The sequence below is a fragment of the Bombina bombina genome, chromosome 6 (genome assembly GCF_027579735.1).
Source record: "Bombina bombina isolate aBomBom1 chromosome 6, aBomBom1.pri, whole genome shotgun sequence".
NCBI lineage: Eukaryota > Metazoa > Chordata > Amphibia > Anura > Bombinatoridae > Bombina > Bombina bombina.
The window spans coordinates 716,811,200-716,830,368 of record NC_069504.1 but is presented as its reverse complement, the minus strand read 5'-3'; the positions used below and the strand labels follow the sequence as shown (position 1 = coordinate 716,830,368).

Below are 19,169 nucleotides of genomic sequence, written 5' to 3'. Positions count from 1 at the left end.
TCTGAGCTTTTGGCATTACAATGTGATTCTCCTTATCTTATTTTCCATTTGGATAAGGGGGTGTTACGAACTAAACCTGGTTTTCTTCCTAAGGTTGTTTCAAATAAAAATATTAATCAGGAAACTGTTGTTCCTTCCTTGTGTCCTAATCCTTCTTCTAAGAAGGAGTGTCTGTTACATAATTTGGACATGGTCCGTGCTTTGAAGTTCTACTTACAGGCGACTAAGGATTTTCGTCAATCATCTTCCTTGTTTGTCGTTTTTTCAGGGAAACGTAGGGGTCAGAAAGCTACGGCTACCTCTCTTTCTTTTTGGCTGAATTGTATCATCCGTTTTGCATATGAGACTGCTGGACAGCAGCCTCCTGAACGAATTACGGCTCCTTCCACTAGGGCTGTGGCTTCCTCAGGGGCATTCATAAATGATGCTTCTGTTGAACAGATTTGCAAAGCTGCAACTTTGTCGTCTCTTCATACTTTTTCCAAATTTGATACCTTTGCCTCGGCTGAGGCTGTTTTTGGGAGGAAAGTTTTTCAAGCAGTGGTGCCTTCCGTTTAGGTTCCCTGTCTTGTCCCTCCCTTTTCATCCGTGTACTATAGATTTGGTATTGTATCCCACAAGTAAGGATGAAATCCGTGGACTCATCATATCTTTAAAAAGAAAAAGAAATCTATGCTTACCTGATAAATTTGTTTCTTTTTAGATATGATGAGTCCACGGCCCACCCTGTTTTATAAGACAGGTATTTATTTTTGTTAAACTTCAGTCACCTCTGCACCTTGGCTTTTCCTTTCTCTTCCTAACTTCAGTTGAATGACTGGAGTGGAAGGGAAGAGCTATATATACAGCTCTGCTGTGGTGCTCTTTGCCGCCTCCTGCTGACCAGGAGGCAATATCCCACAAGGATGAAATCCGTGGACTCATCGTATCTAAAAATAAACAAATTTATTAGGTAAGCATAAATTTCCTTTTTACTAGAAGCATGTTTGCCAATAGAAATATTTATTTCACTTTGAAACACACATGCACATTTTAATTTTGACCTTTCTATCCCTTCCCATTTAAATTATTATTATTTTTATTATTACTATACTTTATTTATGAAGCACCAACATATTCTGCAGCGCTGTCCATGGGTACAATTAATTTAAATAAAACGATGATGTTAAACTTGTAAGATACAGGACAAAACTTGACAAACATAAACAGGAGGAACTGAGGGCCCTATTCCCGTGGGAACTTACAATCTAGAAGGATAGGAGGTTGAGAAACAGAAGGTGGGGACTGCAAGAGTTCAAAAAATGTTAATGCAGAGTTAGATGAGAGAAATGTTAGGCAAGAGGAATTAATTTATTACTGAATTGGGTGGTTGGCTTCTCTGAACAAAAAAGTTTTCAGGGAGCATTTAAAAGAAGAAAGATTTATGGCAAAGCCTGACAGCACGAGGGAGAGTGTTCCAGAGGGTAGGTGCTGCATGACAGAAGTGCTGCAGTCTAGCATGGGAAGAGATGATAGTCGACGATGCAAGATAATGATCAAATGATAGATTGTGATCAACCCCATTGTGTTAACAGCAGGGATAGGCAAGGTGTCCGTACACGGACACTGGTGTCTGTGACTGGCCCTTGCAGTGTCCGCCGCCCATTTTGCTGTGGGGAGGGAGGAGTAAGACAGATGAATACTGGTCCTGACTCCTCCTTAACACATGCGGCACCACGTTTTGAAGGGTTCTGAGTGAGACAGAGAGAGAGGGAAGATTCAAGAAGCAAGCTGCCACTGTGTCCCTGGAGCTTTATATGCAAAGGTAAAGCACTTTATCCAGCACCTGAGGTTTATTATAAGTAGTATTTAAATAGAAAGAAAAGATATAGTAAGGTTGTGAATCATAACCTTAGTATATCTTTTCTTTCTGATTAAATAATAGGAAAGGGAAAATATTTAGTGTGAATAAAATTAGTGGCTTGTCAAGAGACTGCTAGCAATATTGGGTGATAAGTTATGGAATAAATAAAGCCTGAGTGAAATACTGGATGTGTATCTTTTGCATCTGTATAATAACACCCAGCTCTATACAAAGACACAGAAGTGACACTGGCACATGTGTATAGCCAGACAAGGGCTGGTTATAGGATCAGTGGTATCTGCATCAGTATAATAAAATTCAGCACTTTAAAATAATAGTTTTAATTGTAAATGTACCTTGGTGTCCTTCACTAAAGGTCTTTACTTTAGAAAATGTCCGCCACAGCCTTGGCTCGTGCCTATCCCTGGTTAACAGACAAATGAAAATAAGCTGTATGTAAACAGCGCTACAGATACAAATAAAATGATAATAAGCTTACATGAAAGGCCCATGTTTTAACCTTTAAATGCTATTATGGTGTTCTTTTGCGTCCTAACTGCGCTGGGCTTTAGCACCGTTAGGGCGGAATAGAACGTCCTAGCCGTTTGGCTGTCCTGAAGCCAACGGCGCTTCATGGATGCGATCGCGGTCTGTAGGGCGTACCTAGCACCATAGGGACACCTCCTGACCCGATCCCATAAGTGAAATCTCGCGATCGCTGGATTTCAATTTGTCTATATCAGAACTTTGTTCCGATGTAGACAAATTGACCCTGTCATGAAAGGGTTAAAGGATGCTGAAGGGATACGGCTGTTTGATTCATCACTTCTAGGTTATTGTATTTGTTACTTCAGAAAAATGTAAAAACCACACGCCATTTCTATATTTGTGTAAATTCATGTGCAATTATGTTTATTATTCACTCTTCAGCTAAGGTGCTTGGTTCATGCACCTGTACAATAGCAATACATCTGGCATCATACTACAAGTTTCTTCAAATATTATAGTAATGTTTTAATTTCACAGTGATTGTAAAGGAATTATGTTATACTTGTCCGTAGATGGCCACAACAGAGAAGATAATATAAACACATGCAAGGCTTCAAAGCAATGCAAATGTTTTTTTTTCTTCTTTAATCTTAACATTGTTTCATGTGCTAAAATAATAATATATATACAGTATATGCAGATATTTTGCATTGCAGTGATTCATTGTTTATGTCCCTTTAACATGGAAATAAGGACTTCAATAAATACTCATTGGAAAAGATTAACTGTCTCCAGGCAAACTGCATCGCTTCAGTGCCCTTTCTGTCTCTGTGAAGATGAAACGGACCAATCAGATAGGCGCTCTGATTCTTCTAATTGGAGGGCATATTCTTGTTTCATACAAGGGTGGGTTTGTACTTACATACCTAGGTCACTGCCTGTATCTTTCACTGACTAGAAATATAAAAGAAGCAATATAAGCACACTGGTTTAGATCAAGGATGTGAGTCACCTCTGCTGTACATATGTTTATTTATAGCAGACCCCGCGTTGCCTTGCAGCATGAATATTGCTTATAATTTATAGTCTTTTCTTCTTTGTTTGTTTCTCCTATGGAATATAAAGGAAACATATTTCAGCAACTACAGTAAAAAAACAAACATGTATGGTGTTTTTTTTTATTACAGCCATTATGACATGTGCCTGTTTATAGTACGCTGCAAACTTCCATGTGACCTACAAATATTTACACGTCAAGACTTAGCCATTGTGGAAAACCTGTGGACGTGCTTCAAGACTGCTCTTGTCTGAGTCTGGGGTTTCACTTTGTTTTCAAAGCAACCAAAACACATCCATTTTTGTTTTCGTTTTGATAATATAGTCAGATAGAGCATGCGATTTTTTAACAATTTTAAAATTTATTTCTATGATCTAATTTGCTTTGTTCTCTTGGTATCCGTTGTTAAAAACATACCTAGGTAAACTAAGGAGCAGCTAGTGTTTGGTTGCTGCATATATATGCAAGATATGCCTCTTGTCATTGGCTCAATCATTGTTCAGCTAGCTCCTAGTTGGCTTTGCTGCTCCTTCAAGAAAGGATACCAAGAGAATGAAGCAAATATAATAAAAGTAAATAGGATGCTCTATGTGAATCATGAAAGAAAAAAAATTAGGTTCCATGTCCCTTTGATAAGATACTGATACCTAACAACTGAACCAGTTATCTTTAAAATCCCAGATAGAAGGGGAAAAGGTTCTGCTGTGCTAGTTATACAGCATTACCACCATTTTCTAAACATGTCAAACTTATAGTTATGTATTTATTTAGAATTCTAATGATTTAACAAACTTTGTATACATTTCAGAATAGGAAAGCATAATGATCAATAATTTAAACTCACCAGAAAACCATATATTTGTGTGAAGTTTTTGACGTCTTGTCTTTTTTACCCTGTTAAAAGAACACACAGACATTAAACTATCCCCTTTAAGATTAGTGTGCTTATCTCTAATATTATTGATAATAGAAATAGTAACAATAGCTTTTATTATCATAATAACACGCAATAACAGCAATCACCATCACTAATAATCACTATTGTAATTAAATAAAATGATTATTTCTGCTTAGAAACATTGTAGCTTCTAAAGGAAATTGCGTTTCTAAAGGACATTATAAGCTGCTTGTATATGTAAAATATATTTCTTTCATAAGATATGGTGAGTCCACAGCATCATCAATTACTGTTGGGGAATATCACTCCTGGCCAGCAGGAGGAAGCAAAGAGCACCACAGCAAAGCTGTTAAGTATCACTTCCCTTCCCACAAACCCCAGTCATTCTCTTTGCGATCGGTGCAAGGTGGAGGTGAAGTTTTAAGTCTGAAGACAACTGGCACTTCAATCACGATTTTATTATTTTGAAAGCCAGAGTAGGTTTGCTCTGATCTTTCCCCTCAAGATGGGGTCTAGCCATACTCCATGTTAGTCTCTTCTGTAGGGCAGTGGTGGCTTTTAAGCAGTTAGGAACTTGTAAAGTGGGCTTCGTTGCATTTTCCTAACATGTTGCTGCCCTGGTATAGAAAGCCAGAGTAGGTTTACTCTGTTCTTTCTGTTTTCACAGGTCTCTGTAAAGAGTGGCATCCTTCCATACCGTGTGAGCTGTCCTCCTGCTGGACAGCTAGATGTGCAGGTAAGTGCCTTTTTTGTCTTCTGGGGCTAGGAGGCTGGCACTGAAGGGAGATGCCTGGGCTGAGGTTTCTTTTGGAAAAAAGGTTTTTCAAGTGGTGGTGCCTTCTGTTAAGGTTACCTGTCTTGTCCTTCCCTAATCATCTGTGTCCTCTAGCTTGGGTATTGGTTCCCAACAGTAATTGATGATGCAGTGGAATCACCATATCTTAGAAAAGAAAACCAAATTTATGCTTACCTGATAAATTTATTTATTTCCGGATATGGTGAGTCCACGGCCCCGCCTTTTATTTTAAGACAGTTATTTTTAACTAAAACCTCAGGCACCTCTACACCTTGTGTTACTCCTTTTTTCCCCCATTTGCCTTTGGTCGAATGACTGGGGCTTGTGGGAAGGGAAGTGATACTCAACAGCTTTGCTGTGGTGCTCTCTATCTCCTCTTGCTGGCCAGGAGTGATATTCCCCAACAGTAATTGATGATGCCGTGGACTCACTATATCCAGAAAGAAAGACATTGAAGAAATAAGAAATAACAAAATTTATGCTTACCTGATAAAATACATAAAAAAAATCTGGTTTGTGTTATTAAACAATTAAGACAAAAAATCTTTTAAAATAGTAATAATCGTAAATTGTTCAAATTCAAAAAGTAAATAATTCCATTTTTAATTAAAAATAATATATTAAGTGCCACTATATTCTGCAGATCTATGACATTAAATCTAACGATCATATGATAACAATTACAGACATCAAAGGGGAAATAGACGTGACCATGAGTTACCAGTATTGTATACCACCTTAATTCAAAGGGAATTTATAGGATATGTTGGATCCAGGGCCGGATTGGCCTACCAGGAGATTTCCCGGTAGGCTGCAGCAGCAGGGGCTGGAAAGCTACAATTTAAAGGGGTGATTGATGGATGCAGCTGGGTTGTAGGGTGCATATATAACAACAATCTGGTTCTTTTTATATTACAAACAAATATAATTCTGAAATAAAATATTGGAGGAAGGATTATCCCTGTAATTCCCTTTGAGAAAAATAGGGCGTGCACAATCTACTGACTAAACAAAAAATAGGGCTGGTCTCCATATTTTCCAGAGCTGCTTTTTACTCACAGTCTGGCCCAGGTTGGATCGTACGCGTATATATGACGACACATATGTGGAACAACTGTGAGAAAGGTCAGACAGTCAAAGTGGAAAGATAGTACTATAAATTATGTGTTTTTAGCAACCACTGGATTGGTTCTGAATTATGTTGAAGGTTTGGCCAGATAAAATTGTGATTTAGATTTTGGATCTATGGTTTAGGCAATCAGATTTGAAGGACATGGGCCATTTTAAATTAGTAATATTTGCCAGACAAAAGCTGTAACAGAAAAACATAATTAATGCTTAAATGATAAATTTATTTATTTCTGGATATGGTGAGTTCACGAAATCATCAATTACTAGTGGAAATATCACTCCTGGCCAGCAGGAGGAGGCAAAGAGCACCACAGCAAAGCTGCTATATATGTCACTTCCCTTACCCATAACCCTCAGTCATTCAGCCGAAGGGAAATGGAAAAAGAAGATAACACAAAGGTGTAGAGGTGCCTGAGGTTTTAGTAAAAATAACTGTCTTAAAATAAAAGGCGGGGCCGTGGACTCACCATATCCGGAAATAAATAAATTTATCAGATAAGCATAATTTTTTTTTCTAATGACACAGTGAGTCCACGGATCAACATCAATTACTGTTGGGAATCAATATCCAAGCTAGAGGACACAGATGATTAGGGAGGGACAAGACAGGTAGCCTAAACAGAAGGCACCACTGCTTGAAGAACCTTTATACTCCCAAAAGAAGCTTCAACCAAGACAAAGAATCAAATTTGGAAAATTTCGAAAAAAAAATATGCAAAGAAAAACTAAGTGGCCAAATTGCAAATCTGTTCCACAGAAGTTTCATTTTGAAAGCCCAAAAAGAAGAGACAGCCCTCGAATAATGAGCCATAACTCTCTCAGGAAACTGCAGCCCCGCAGTCTGAAAAGCAAACAAAGTAAACCAGGGGCGTATTACTGAATAGGCCAACAAGGCCGGTGCCTAGAGCGACAGATTTTGGGGGGCAGCACTTGTCCACTGCTCTTAGTATTCTGGCTGATTTTTTTTAAAAAAATTACTTTTGAATTGGTGGCTTACCGCCGAGCGGTCACGTGATCGGCTTTTTGAGCAGCACCTTAAAGACAAGGCAGATTATCCTTGTTTAACTTATTCGTGCAAATATATAGGTCTTCTACTCCCCTGTGAGTTCAATATACTCAAGCCGAGTTTGCAGAGCACTGATTGAAGGAGCAGTGCACGTGACATGGAAGCAATCAAAATCAGTTGGTTACAGGGTCAGCGTGAATCAGCAAACATTGCAGGTGCAGCCGGATAACATTACAAGCCAATGGCATACATCACCTGCTACAACTGTGATTTAAGTGAGAGGTGAGTCCTAAGGTGCTTGAAGTGAGAGGTGTCTGGGACTGGTTATGCAGTAAGCAGGCTCGAAGGTAACATAGAGACACAGGCAGCTTATGTTACAGTGAATACACAACTGTGGGATATACATTTCTTGCATAATACACAGCGTTTGGGGACAAAGGATTTCCTTTACTGGATTGCAGGATAGCAATACAACTTTGACTTTACCACAAGGTGGTTGATGTGCATATAAAGACTTTGCCCCAAGGTGGTTGTTTGGTTCATTTAGTCCCCCTTTTATTTGTACTAATAAGTACACAGCTTTTTTATGTGATAACTTTTTTATGTGATAACTTTTTATGTATTAACAATATTTTCTACCTTATTATATATTTCTTCCACTATATTGTATATTATACTATCAAATTTAGAGATAGATAACTAGCATGTGTTTGCAGTTCTAGCTTGAGTGCTGTTCTATATATATACTTTATATAAGTGTTTGTGTGTATATATATACTGTGTGTGTGTGTGTGTATATATATATATATATACATATACATACATATACATATACATATATATACATATACATATATATATATATATACACACAATGTGTGTGTGTGTATATAAATATATATATTCACATATTCACACATATATATATATATATATATATTCACATTATACCCAGACCAAAAATATTATGGCAGAAAAATAGCCTAAAACTTAGGGGGGGGGTTAGGGCAACAGAATTTGAAGTACCTAGGGCAGCACAAAACCTAAATACGCCATTGAAGTAAACTTCTCAACCAGAAAAAGAGAAGTAGCAGTAGTTTTCTAATACAGAGAAAACAAACAAAAACAGAAGCCTGCACAACATCCAAATTGTGCACACGTACCTCAAAAAATAAGAATGAGGAGACAGAGAGGGAATCCACTTAGGATAAAAAATGCCTTATCCGAAAAGATAAAACGAATCACACTGCAAAGCCCAGAGTACCTGAACTCTCCGAGCAGAATATATAACAAAAAAGAAAATTCCAAGATAAAGAGTTAAAATCTTATGGAATGCTAAGGCCCAAACTTAGCCTGCTGCAAAAACTATAAAACAAAGGTAAAGCTCCAAGATGAGCAAAAGACTTCAAAAGGCCTGAACCATGTTCTGACAAAAGTATACATGTCTAGCACACCCGCCAGACACTTGTGTAGAAAAAGATAATGCAGAAAACTGACCCTTCAGATAACTGACTGACAAACCGTCCTCCAGACCGACGTGGAGAAGGGCAAAACCCCAAGGAATCCTGACCCTACTTCCAAGAGAAGTCCATGGATTCACACCAATCAGGGAATTTACGCCATACCTTATGGTAAAAAACTAGTAACAGACGTGCGAGCCTGAATCATGGTCTCAATGACTGATTCAGAAAAACATGACTAAGCAGTCAATCTCTAAGTAGAAAGCTTCAGAGAAAAAGAAGTTGTATGAAAAAAAGACCCTGAACTAGAAGGTCCTTTCACAGGAACAACCACCAAGGTGGAAAAAATACATTTTTTTTTTTTTTAATGGGAGCTAGTATACCTGCCTCTTGCATGCTTCTAAATTGTGTAAGTAACTTTGTAAAACAGGTAGGGTTAACTTTACATGTGTCTATAATCTAAAGTAATTAATTGCCTTTAAGAGGTGTATCCAGTGTCTGCAATTAACAGCAGTGAACAAGTGTGGAGGCCCCACACGAAACATGTTTGTTGTCTTTTGCACCACTGGAATCCTGTGCCTGAATTTGTGAGTTGCATCTCACATCCTTTGGTTTTACTTGTTGCTACAATGAATAAAGAATTTGTGAATTGCTTTTACAAGGAGTCCCTGTGTTTTCCTGAGGAGGAGTAGCGATAGACTTTCCTTTTTCCTGCATGTTGATTGGCGTTTGACGGAGACGCTGTCTAAACGGCACCCTCGCTCTGGAGCAGGCAACTGCATGACGTGTGCACGCGCCGAAGACACGCTGCCGGGGAAGACGTGGAGTAGGTGAGCGCTAGGGATCTAATGTGTCTGCTGTGTTTGGTTCGTTGGTCCGTGGCTGCCCTCACTCACGTAAGGCTTATCAAGCTATAACGGCTTAAATGAGCGTCACATTGTGCGGTGCTGAAGATTTATATTGCCTGTTTTGCAGGTTTGATTTTTGGACTCTGATATTACAAGAATTATTGTTGTAGCAACACCTGACACAATTTTCACCATGTCTGAGGCTGCTAATAGTTTTGTGTTACGGGACTTGGAAGCTACCTTACACACATATGAGGAAGAGGTCGAGGACATTTTTGATGATAATACGAATACCCTGGATGACCTCTTTTCAGATAGACGAGCTAAGACGCAAGGACATAAAACTTGACCTAGACATAAAAACTTTCTTACTTTACAGAAAGCAAGCAAGAATACCCAGGGGATTGAGGATCCGAAAATTCCCTTCTTTTGTTGTAACGGACACAGAGTTTATCAATAAATGGAATCATATATTGAATGTTTGCTCCTTTGCCCTTATAGATCTCTTGGTAGAATATAAAAAACAACAAAGATTGGATCTTGTTGCACAGATCAAATTAGTGCAGCAAGATCTGCTTCTTTTTAAGTTGATGTTAATTTTGCACCTTATGATAACAGGTTTCAATCTAATATGGCTAAATTCACCAAAGAATTGTGGGAATTTAAAAAGCAAAAACTATCTAGGGACAAAAGAGATTATGATTTTGATAAAGTTTACAGGTGGAACAGCTCTAGACAGGGGCCCAGACATCACGGTCGTAGGTTTCACAAAGTAAATCAAAGCAAAGATGTTGCCAAACAAAGCAAAAAAGTACATTTTGCAGAAACAGACTATGATGTAGAGACCTCTGATCCAGATTCTGGCGAAGATGTTGTTTTGCCTAGCACTACTTCAGTGCTAGATAATCCAAACAATTATACTAGTGAGTCAAAAAACGAATTGCGCCAGGGGACAAAACAAAAAAGAAAAAAAACAAGAAGGGGCAGGAGGGGAGGTAACAAGTGCAAACACACAAGGCAGATACCAAACGAGAACACAGACCAGAAAATACCTCTAGAAAATTTTGTAAACCTTTCTAAGGTCTCTCTAACACACACTGATATAGAGGTTCTGAGTTTAGGTCTTGGCTTTTCACCTACATCCCACTTCAGCCTTTTCTGTACCATACACAATGTTAATCTATTTGTGCGAAAGCTCACACTTAAAAAACACTTTTCTGGGAATAATGATGATACCGAACAGGCTGTGGTTGTTGGTGCTTGTAATGATCAACAAACTAATAAGGACTTGCTCAAGTTTGATGATCAGTGTCTAGTTTTGGACATGACACAATTTTGAATGAAGATTCTATGCAGTCTGAGGTTGTTTCTAGGCCACCTTCTGTTTCTGGCATGAAAAAGAGCGATTTTTACCCTGTACACAGCAGGAGCAAAAATATAGAAGTATTTCAGCGCACAGTTGAAAAAAAACTTGTTACCTTATCTGAGGAAATTCATTCCAATAAAGCCAGAAGGAAGGATTGTTTTAGACGCAACCTCACACTAGCACAACGTTAATCCCTCACAGCCTTAGGCAAAAATCCTGCCCTATTTATCAAGGAATCAGATAAGGGGGGCAACGTGGTGGTGATGGATAGGGAGTACTATATTAGCGAATCATATCGCCAACTAAATGATACGGATGTTTACAAACGACTCACCTTTAATCCCACCACTGCCTACATGCCCCTAGTGGAGGATATACTCACTTTAGGCTTACACAAGGGTGTGATACCATCCTCCCTGTTCCACTCATTGCTTCCCAAAAAAACGTTAACTCCGTTTTTTTATTTTCTTCCAAAGCTCCATAAGGATGCTCATAATCCCCCTGGTCGCCCCATCATTTCAGGGGTCTATTCACTTTTGGAACCCCTTTCTGAATTGGTTGATTCTTTTTCTTCAGCCTATAGTGGTGAGCCTTATGAGCTATATTAGAGATGCCACTCAGGTTCTAAGAACAGTACAGGACATTACATGGGAGGATACATACAGATTTGTGACTATTGATGTTGTTTCTCTTTATACCTCCATTCCACACCAGCAGGGGTTAGAAGCGATATCCTTAATTCTGGATAATTATTCCAATTATTCAGTGGAGGTCAAACAGTTTATTATTTTGGCCATTGAATTTTTATTAACACACAATTCTTTTCTGTTTGAGGTATGTTGCTACCTCCAGAGGCGTGGAACAGCTATGGGGGCAAAGTTTGCCCCCTCTTATGCCAATCTCTACATGGGATGGTGGGAGCTGTTCCATGTCTATGGAGGTGGCAACCCCTTTAAGAACAACATTAAATATTTTGGTCGCTATATCGATGACCTGCTGCTGGTGTGGAATGGAGATGATAATAGTGTAGAAAATTTCATCAAATATATCAATACCAATGACGCAAATCTTAAATTCACTTTTGAACAACACCAGCTTCAGATTAGATTTTTGGATATTGAACTCACTGCACAGATATCCACACAAACTGTAGATACTAACCTGTACCGCAAACCTACTAGTGGCAATACCATTTTGAATTACAAATCTTGCCATCCTAAACATGTCTTAAGGGCTATACCCAAAGGCCAATTTATTAGAACACGAAGGATCTGTTCCAATGACACTACATACAATGAACAAATTGATATTTTGGAGGAAAGGCTCTTAGAGCGTGGCTATCCTAACAAATTACTAAAGTCCACAAGAGAACAAGTTAGCTTAATTCCATGCAAACAGCTATTGGAATATAAAAGACATGACAGGGCACTATCCATCAAAGAAGGTTACAGGGACAAATTAATTTTTAGCACCCCATATAGCTTAGAATTCAATAAAATTTGCAACCTCATCAGAGAATGTCTACCTATTCTTGCCACTGATCCTTCTTTGGAAAAGGTGGCTAATAGCGGCTGCAAATTCGTATCCAGGAAAGCCATCAATATTGGCAACATAGTAGCCCCCTCACAATTGCCAACACACAAGATGTGTACCTGGTTACCTCAGAGAATGTTTTTTTTCAAATGTAAATCAAAAATATGCAAGACTTGCAACTATGTGGTAGAGGGTGACCATTTTCAGTCCTCTGTTTCCACTACATCATATCGGATCAGGCACAAATTGAACTGCAAATCTACTTTTGTAGTTTACCTTTTGACCTGCAGGGGGTGCCAGATCCAATATGTTGGAAAAACACAGAGGATGTTCAGGGATAGAGCCCTTGAACACATCAGGGACATTGACAACCCTGATGTCTTCACACCAATAGCAAAGCACTTCAAGAGTATGCATGCAGCTGACTCATCCCTTGTGTCATTTCAAGCTATAGACTACATTCCAAAACATGCCAGGGGTGGTGATAGGGAATATAAACTGAGCTATAAGGAGGCCCAGTGGATATTCACACTCAACACCAGACACTCCCTTGGCATAAATATGGAAACTGATGTCAATTTATTTATCTGATGTCTCTATGCGATATGCTCTGTCTTTTCCAAGCCCCTTGTACAATGCTTATTTATTTTAGAAAACTAATCAGTTTCTCCCATTCAGGAAGTATAGATAAGATTTTTCTGTGACTGTTTTTTTTTTTTTTAATGTGAGCTAGTATACCTGCCTCTTGCATGCTTCTAAATTGTGTAAGTAACTTTGTAAAACAGGTAGGGTTAACTTTACATGTGTCTATAATCTAAAGTAATTAATTGCCTTTAAGAGGTGTATCCAGTGTCTGCAATTAACAGCAGTGAACAAGTGTGGAGGCCCCACACGAAACATGTTTGCTGTCTTTTGCACCACTGGAATCCTGTGCCTGAATTTGTGAGTTGCATCTCACATCCTTTGGTTTTACTTGTTGCTACAACGAATAAAGATTTTGTGAATTACTTTTACAAGGAGTCCCTGTGTTTTCCTGAGGAGGAGTAGCGATAGACTTTCCTTTTTCCTGCATGTTGATTGGCGTTTGACGGAGACGCTGTCTAAACGGCACCCTCGCTCTGGAGCAGGCAATTGCATGATGTGTGCACGTGCCGAAGACACTCTGCCGGGGAAGACATGGAGTAGGTGAGCGCTAGGGATCTAATGTGTCTGCTGGAAAAAATACATCTCCGCTAGGTCTGAAAACCAGATCCTGCGAGACTCTGCAGGAAGTTATAACAATACTGATGCTCACTCCCCTTTGATACGAGCAAAGACTCGCGGAGAAGAGCCATCAGACTGAAATCCCAAGGAACCCCCAGGGTATTTAGCAGAGCAGCCTGCTAATCTCTGACCCTAAATATAACCTGGAAACTTGGTGTACTGTTATCTCCAACTCCAGCACCCCCCATTATGGTGTCTGTTGTGATATTATAATATATAATGCTTTCTTCCTAGTTTGTGCTCTGACTTGTAAATGTATATAATTGTTGCAAAGAAGCAGGTGCGGGGACAGTGTTGTTAGAGTGAGGAACCAGGAAATAAAGTGTGTAGTGTAGTTGCTGTATAAATGGACTCTGTGTCAGATATATTTCTAAATCACCTGGATTTACAAACACTACACCCCTGTGAGAGTTAACTTTGAGAAAACCCACTCCCGGGATGAAAAAACGAACAGCTCAAGAAGTCCGTTCCCGGTATACACTGAAATGTGAATAATGGATAAACAAAAATGTGAGTGTCCTCCCACCAAACAATCCACGCCAATCATGGCAAATGAACTTCAGGGTCCTCCCAGGTGGTTAATGTAAACCACTGAGAAGAAATTGAGACTATAACCTGAAAAACCAGATAGGACAACTGAGGCCAAGCCGTCAGAGCATTGTAGATCGCTCTTCACTCCAAGATGGTGATGTGGAGAGCAAGCTCCTCCCAAGTCCATAGTCACCAACCCAACAGGCTAGCGACCGTGACTATTACTCAGAAAGGTCTCCGGAAGAATGCGCCCCAAGATGGATGCTCCTGAGAAACCCAAAAGACTCTGGAAAATGCGGGTAATGATCCTGCTACCTCTTGCAAGCAAAGCGAGCGCTCTACCACTAATTCCCCTCTCTGAATCACAGGGAAGAATCTCATGTCGGCAGATCTAGATCTATCCTCTAAGACAGAGCCACAAAATCCTTGGTCCACTATCTGAACATGCATAACCGCAGACTCTCAGATGGATCAGACAAAGGGAGGATGTCCAATAAAGCAATCATCAGACCATTCCATACATTGGGCCCCTAAAAGGCCAAACCGTAGAGTGCCGAAAGAGGAAAGAAGAAAAAATCCTCTATTTCCTGACCTCTGTCAAAAATAACTTTAGAGAGAAGTAAACCAATCTGGTCCCTAAGAAACTACGTCTGTAGCTGGACTAAGGGAACTTATTTTCAGATTCACTTCCAATCGAGGAATGAAGAAAGACAACAATATCTCAGTATGAGAGATTGCTTGTTGAACACATGGCGTCTGAACCGTTATGACGTTCAGGAATGGCACCACAGCAACTCCCTGAAACCTGATCCCTGCCAATACAGCCCCTCTAAAAACCATGGCAAGGCCAAAGGGAAGAGCCACAAACTGAAAGTGTGTAACAGAAAAGCAAACCTCTGGAATCTGCAATATACGTGTCCTCCAGGACTATGGTCACTATGAATTGACCCTTCCCAGTTTAAAAGGAAGAAAGGAACCACTGGTTTCCAATTGAAGAACGGTACCCTGAGACAACCTGTTGAGACACTTTAGGTCTACTATAGGATGAAAATTCCCTCCTAATCGGGAACCTCAAAGAGCAATGATAAAATCCTAGGCCCTGTTCTCTTATATTAACTGTAACTATCCCTCACAGGGAAAGAAATCCCAAAGCACCACAAAAATGTCTCACCGTTATCTGGCCTGCAGATAAAATTAAAAGGTGGAACCTGCCTCAGGCAGATAAGGAATGACTACCACATAGAAACCCTGAAGTACTATGTCCATAGACTATCTGGGACATCTTGTATCCAAGTTTGAAGACAAACAGAGAGAATCAACCCCCCACTTGGACTAATTCCGGATTGGGGGCAAACTCCTTTAATATCAGAACTACGCCTGTCAGAACCTCAAAGAGCAATGATAAAATCCTAGGCCCTGTTCTCTTATATTAACTGTAACTATCCCTCACAGGGAAAGAAATCCCAAAGCACCACAAAAATGTCTCACCGTTATCTGGCCTGCAGATAAAATTAAAAGGTGGAACCTGCCTCAGGCAGATAAGGAATGACTACCACATAGAAACCCTGAAGTACTATGTCCACAGACTATCTGGGACATCTTGTATCCAAGTTTGAAGACAAACAGAGAGAATCAACCCCCCACTTGGACTAATTCCGGATTGGGGGCAAACTCCTTTAATATCAGAACTACGCCTGTCAGATCAGGACCAAACAAGGTCTTACCCTTGTACGAATGTACCAGAAACTCAGAGGGAAAATCCACTGTCCAAAACGTCCCGTGGGCTAGTATTGCAAAGCCAGATATCTTGACTCTCGTCAGAAAATGCTTGGTAGCATCAGAAATAAGGAATTGGCTAGCTTAAGAGCCTTAGTTTTGTACTGGATCTGCTCCAAAGGAGTCTCTACCAAAATGGAATCGGAAAAGGCACCCAATAAGATGCCGCACTTGACACAGTGGCATACAAAACTTCCATGTAAGTCCCAGCTTAGTCCATTGATCCTGAAAAGAACAGCTATCCCCTCTAGGAATCATATTTCTCATAGCCAGAGTAGAAATGCCCTACTACTTAAGGCACCGTACGCCCTGATATTTAATGAAGATAGCGACAGAAAACATCTTTATAAAGACAGGAGACGGGAAAAAAGGAAACCCTGACCTCTCCCATTTCTGTGAAAAATCTCCTAGCACGGCCTGGAAGAGGGACAACTTACACAGAAGAATCCTAGTATCTATAAAGTTTAGTAGATTCTTAGGGTTGACAACGACATGCGTATCAGAGTCGCCCCAAATTAGCCAAAACCTCCTTACCATACACGAAGGTGTTCAAGCTTAAATCTGAAGGATACTCTTCAGCATCAGATGAAGGAATTATACTGTACGAATCTGATACATAACTCTCAGAAGCTACTAGCTACTGCACCGCATCAGACTTATAAGGGAAGCAACATTATTTAGCAGAAATGGAGCAGAGACCTTACTATCTGAATATATAAATATCCTCTTGCGCTTTCCCTGAAGGAAAAGAAAGGCAGATAAAGCTTCACATATTGAGAGAATACCTGAGCTGCAAAATCTGCAGGCAAATAGAAGAACCGCAGAGCACTGCATGTGACACCATGAAGGCTTGAGATGTTTAAAGAGAAAGCTGTGGCATTGCCTAAACAGCCTAACCCTGGGAGACATGAGGCTCAAAAAAATAAACTTTTTTTTCATTTCAAACTTTAAATAAAAAACAAATCAGCGTAAGAATTGTTTAAAATAAATTCTGAAGAACAAGAGGCTCAAAATAATAACTGAATATGCCTATATTCTTAGGAGTTCTTATAATATAAGGGACTTAAATGTTTATTCAAAACAATTGTCCTCAAGAGCCCCCTGTTCCAGAACCCAGGCCAAAACAAGTCTACCACTAACTAAGTGGTATCTAACATCTTATACATCATTACATGGCAGATCGCTAACAGACCTCAGAAGGCTCTCTCGCTCTGCAGACAGAGAAACGTATGTAACCACGTTGTTCTCTTAAACTGGAGAACAAAAAATATGAACTCCCCTCTGTTCTCATTACGGAGAACGAGGCGGAGCTATAAATCTACTGACCTAGAACGGCCAAAATGACGCCACCTCGCTTTTGGAGAGGAAGGAGGCGGGAAAAAATAGGCAAAGAAATGAAGAGCGCATTACATCGCGTTTCATTCCGCCGATAGCTTAGACCAGAATAGGATTCTAGCAGCCTGAAAAATAACAAAACACACATTCTGGAATAAGTCCCCTAGTAGTAGCGCCTCTAATGGACAGCACCAGCCCTCCTAACAGTCTACGTGCCGGATATAGAGGCTGCAAAAGCTAGCTGCCGTTTTCTCCTGGCAGTCTAATGTCAAAGCAGCCAAAAACATGAAAGTGATTTCCACTAAACATATGAAAATGTCATACAACATTCTTAAAGATATAAAACATTCTTAATGAGCTAAAATAAAAGATTAACCCCTTCCTTGCCGTGAAGGAGTTCAACTTTAAGTCTCCATGTCACATTGAAGTGCCTGCCCCTGTCCTTATACATCCTTACTTAAGGATGCAGAGTCCCATAGTAAGTACAGAGGGTCCCTTTTAACCCCTTCAGTGCCGGCCTCCTCCCTGAGACAAAAAGGCACTTACCTGTACATCCAGCTGTCCGGCAGGAGGACAGACCACCCGGTATGAGAGGACGCCACTCCTCACAGAAGACAGAAGAGACAGAGTAAACCTACTCTGGCTTTCTAAATGAGTGCAGCAACTTGTTAAGACAACGCAGTGAGTTCCACCTCACAAGTTCCTAACTGCTTGAAAGCCACCACTGCCCTACTGAATAGACTAACATGGAGTACGGCTAGACCCAGTCTTCAAGCCTGAAAGCCAGAGTAGGTTTGCTCTGATCTTTTCCTTAAAGGAAAAAATCAGAGCAAACCTACTCTGGTTTTAAAATAATAAAATCTTGATTGAAGAGAAATAAATCCAATCTCCAGACACCAGTTTTACCTCCTCCTTGCACCACAGACAAAGAGAATGACTGGGGGTTATGGGTAAGGGGTAAGGGAAGTAACATATATAGCAGCTTTGCTGTGGTGCTCTTTGCCTCCTTCTGCTGGCCAGGAGTGATATTCCCACTAGTAATTGATGATTCCGTGGACTCACCATATCTTAGGAAAGAAATGCACTTACCATATATATCAAGAGTAGTAGAATGAAAATAACTTTTGGTATCCAGATGATTGAAATCAAAAGTATAAAACGAGGAGTGGAATTTTGACCTGTGAAAAAAACAAAAAAAAACAATGTAATGTGAGTTATTTATTATCATATAAGTATATATACAGTATAATATTCATTGTACATGTAATTATTCCTTAAATACATATATATATATAAAATATTTTATTCCCTATGCACCATATAATACATATTTCGTCTCTGTGTTTCCTCTCTGTAGCTCCTCCCTTGCTCCTCAATTGATACCACAGCTTACTGTAACCATATAAACACAATTATTTTTCCTTTGCCTTATTCATGTATCTGACAGTTGAGCTGATAGTGTTTAACTTCTTTTTGCCAGCAAATCATACATAGAACACAGTGTTTTACCTATTTACAGCCAGTAACACACAAAGCACACAGCCCTGTGTTTGCTAGTGGCACACTTACTCCCTAATACGCACATTGCTTGTGCTTATCACCAGTGTAACACATATAGAACAGGGATCTAACCCCCTTATTTTCAGAAACATGCAGTGCAGAGATTTAAACCCAATTTTGCCATTAACACACAGTTCAGGAATATAACATCCTGTAATGCCAGTAACACACACAGTGCAATTATTTAAACCCCTTCATGTCAATATTATCCACAAGATATTATGTAAAGTCTGTCAATGAGTAAACAATTTCACAGAAAGATAAGCAGGTAACCAGA

At 39.6% G+C, this 19,169-nt stretch overlaps 1 long non-coding RNA gene across 1 annotated transcript; it reads right to left on the bottom strand.

Moving 5' to 3' along the window:
* Positions 1 to 3,196: 3,196 nt before the first annotated feature.
* LOC128662229 (uncharacterized) lies at positions 3,197 to 18,460 on the bottom strand. Its single transcript, XR_008402726.1, has 3 exons — positions 18,422 to 18,460; positions 4,234 to 4,283; positions 3,197 to 3,442 (listed from the first exon to the last, which is right to left on the bottom strand). It is a non-coding gene; the product is annotated as an uncharacterized LOC128662229 (long non-coding RNA).
* Between the last annotated feature and the right edge of the window lie 709 nt (positions 18,461 to 19,169).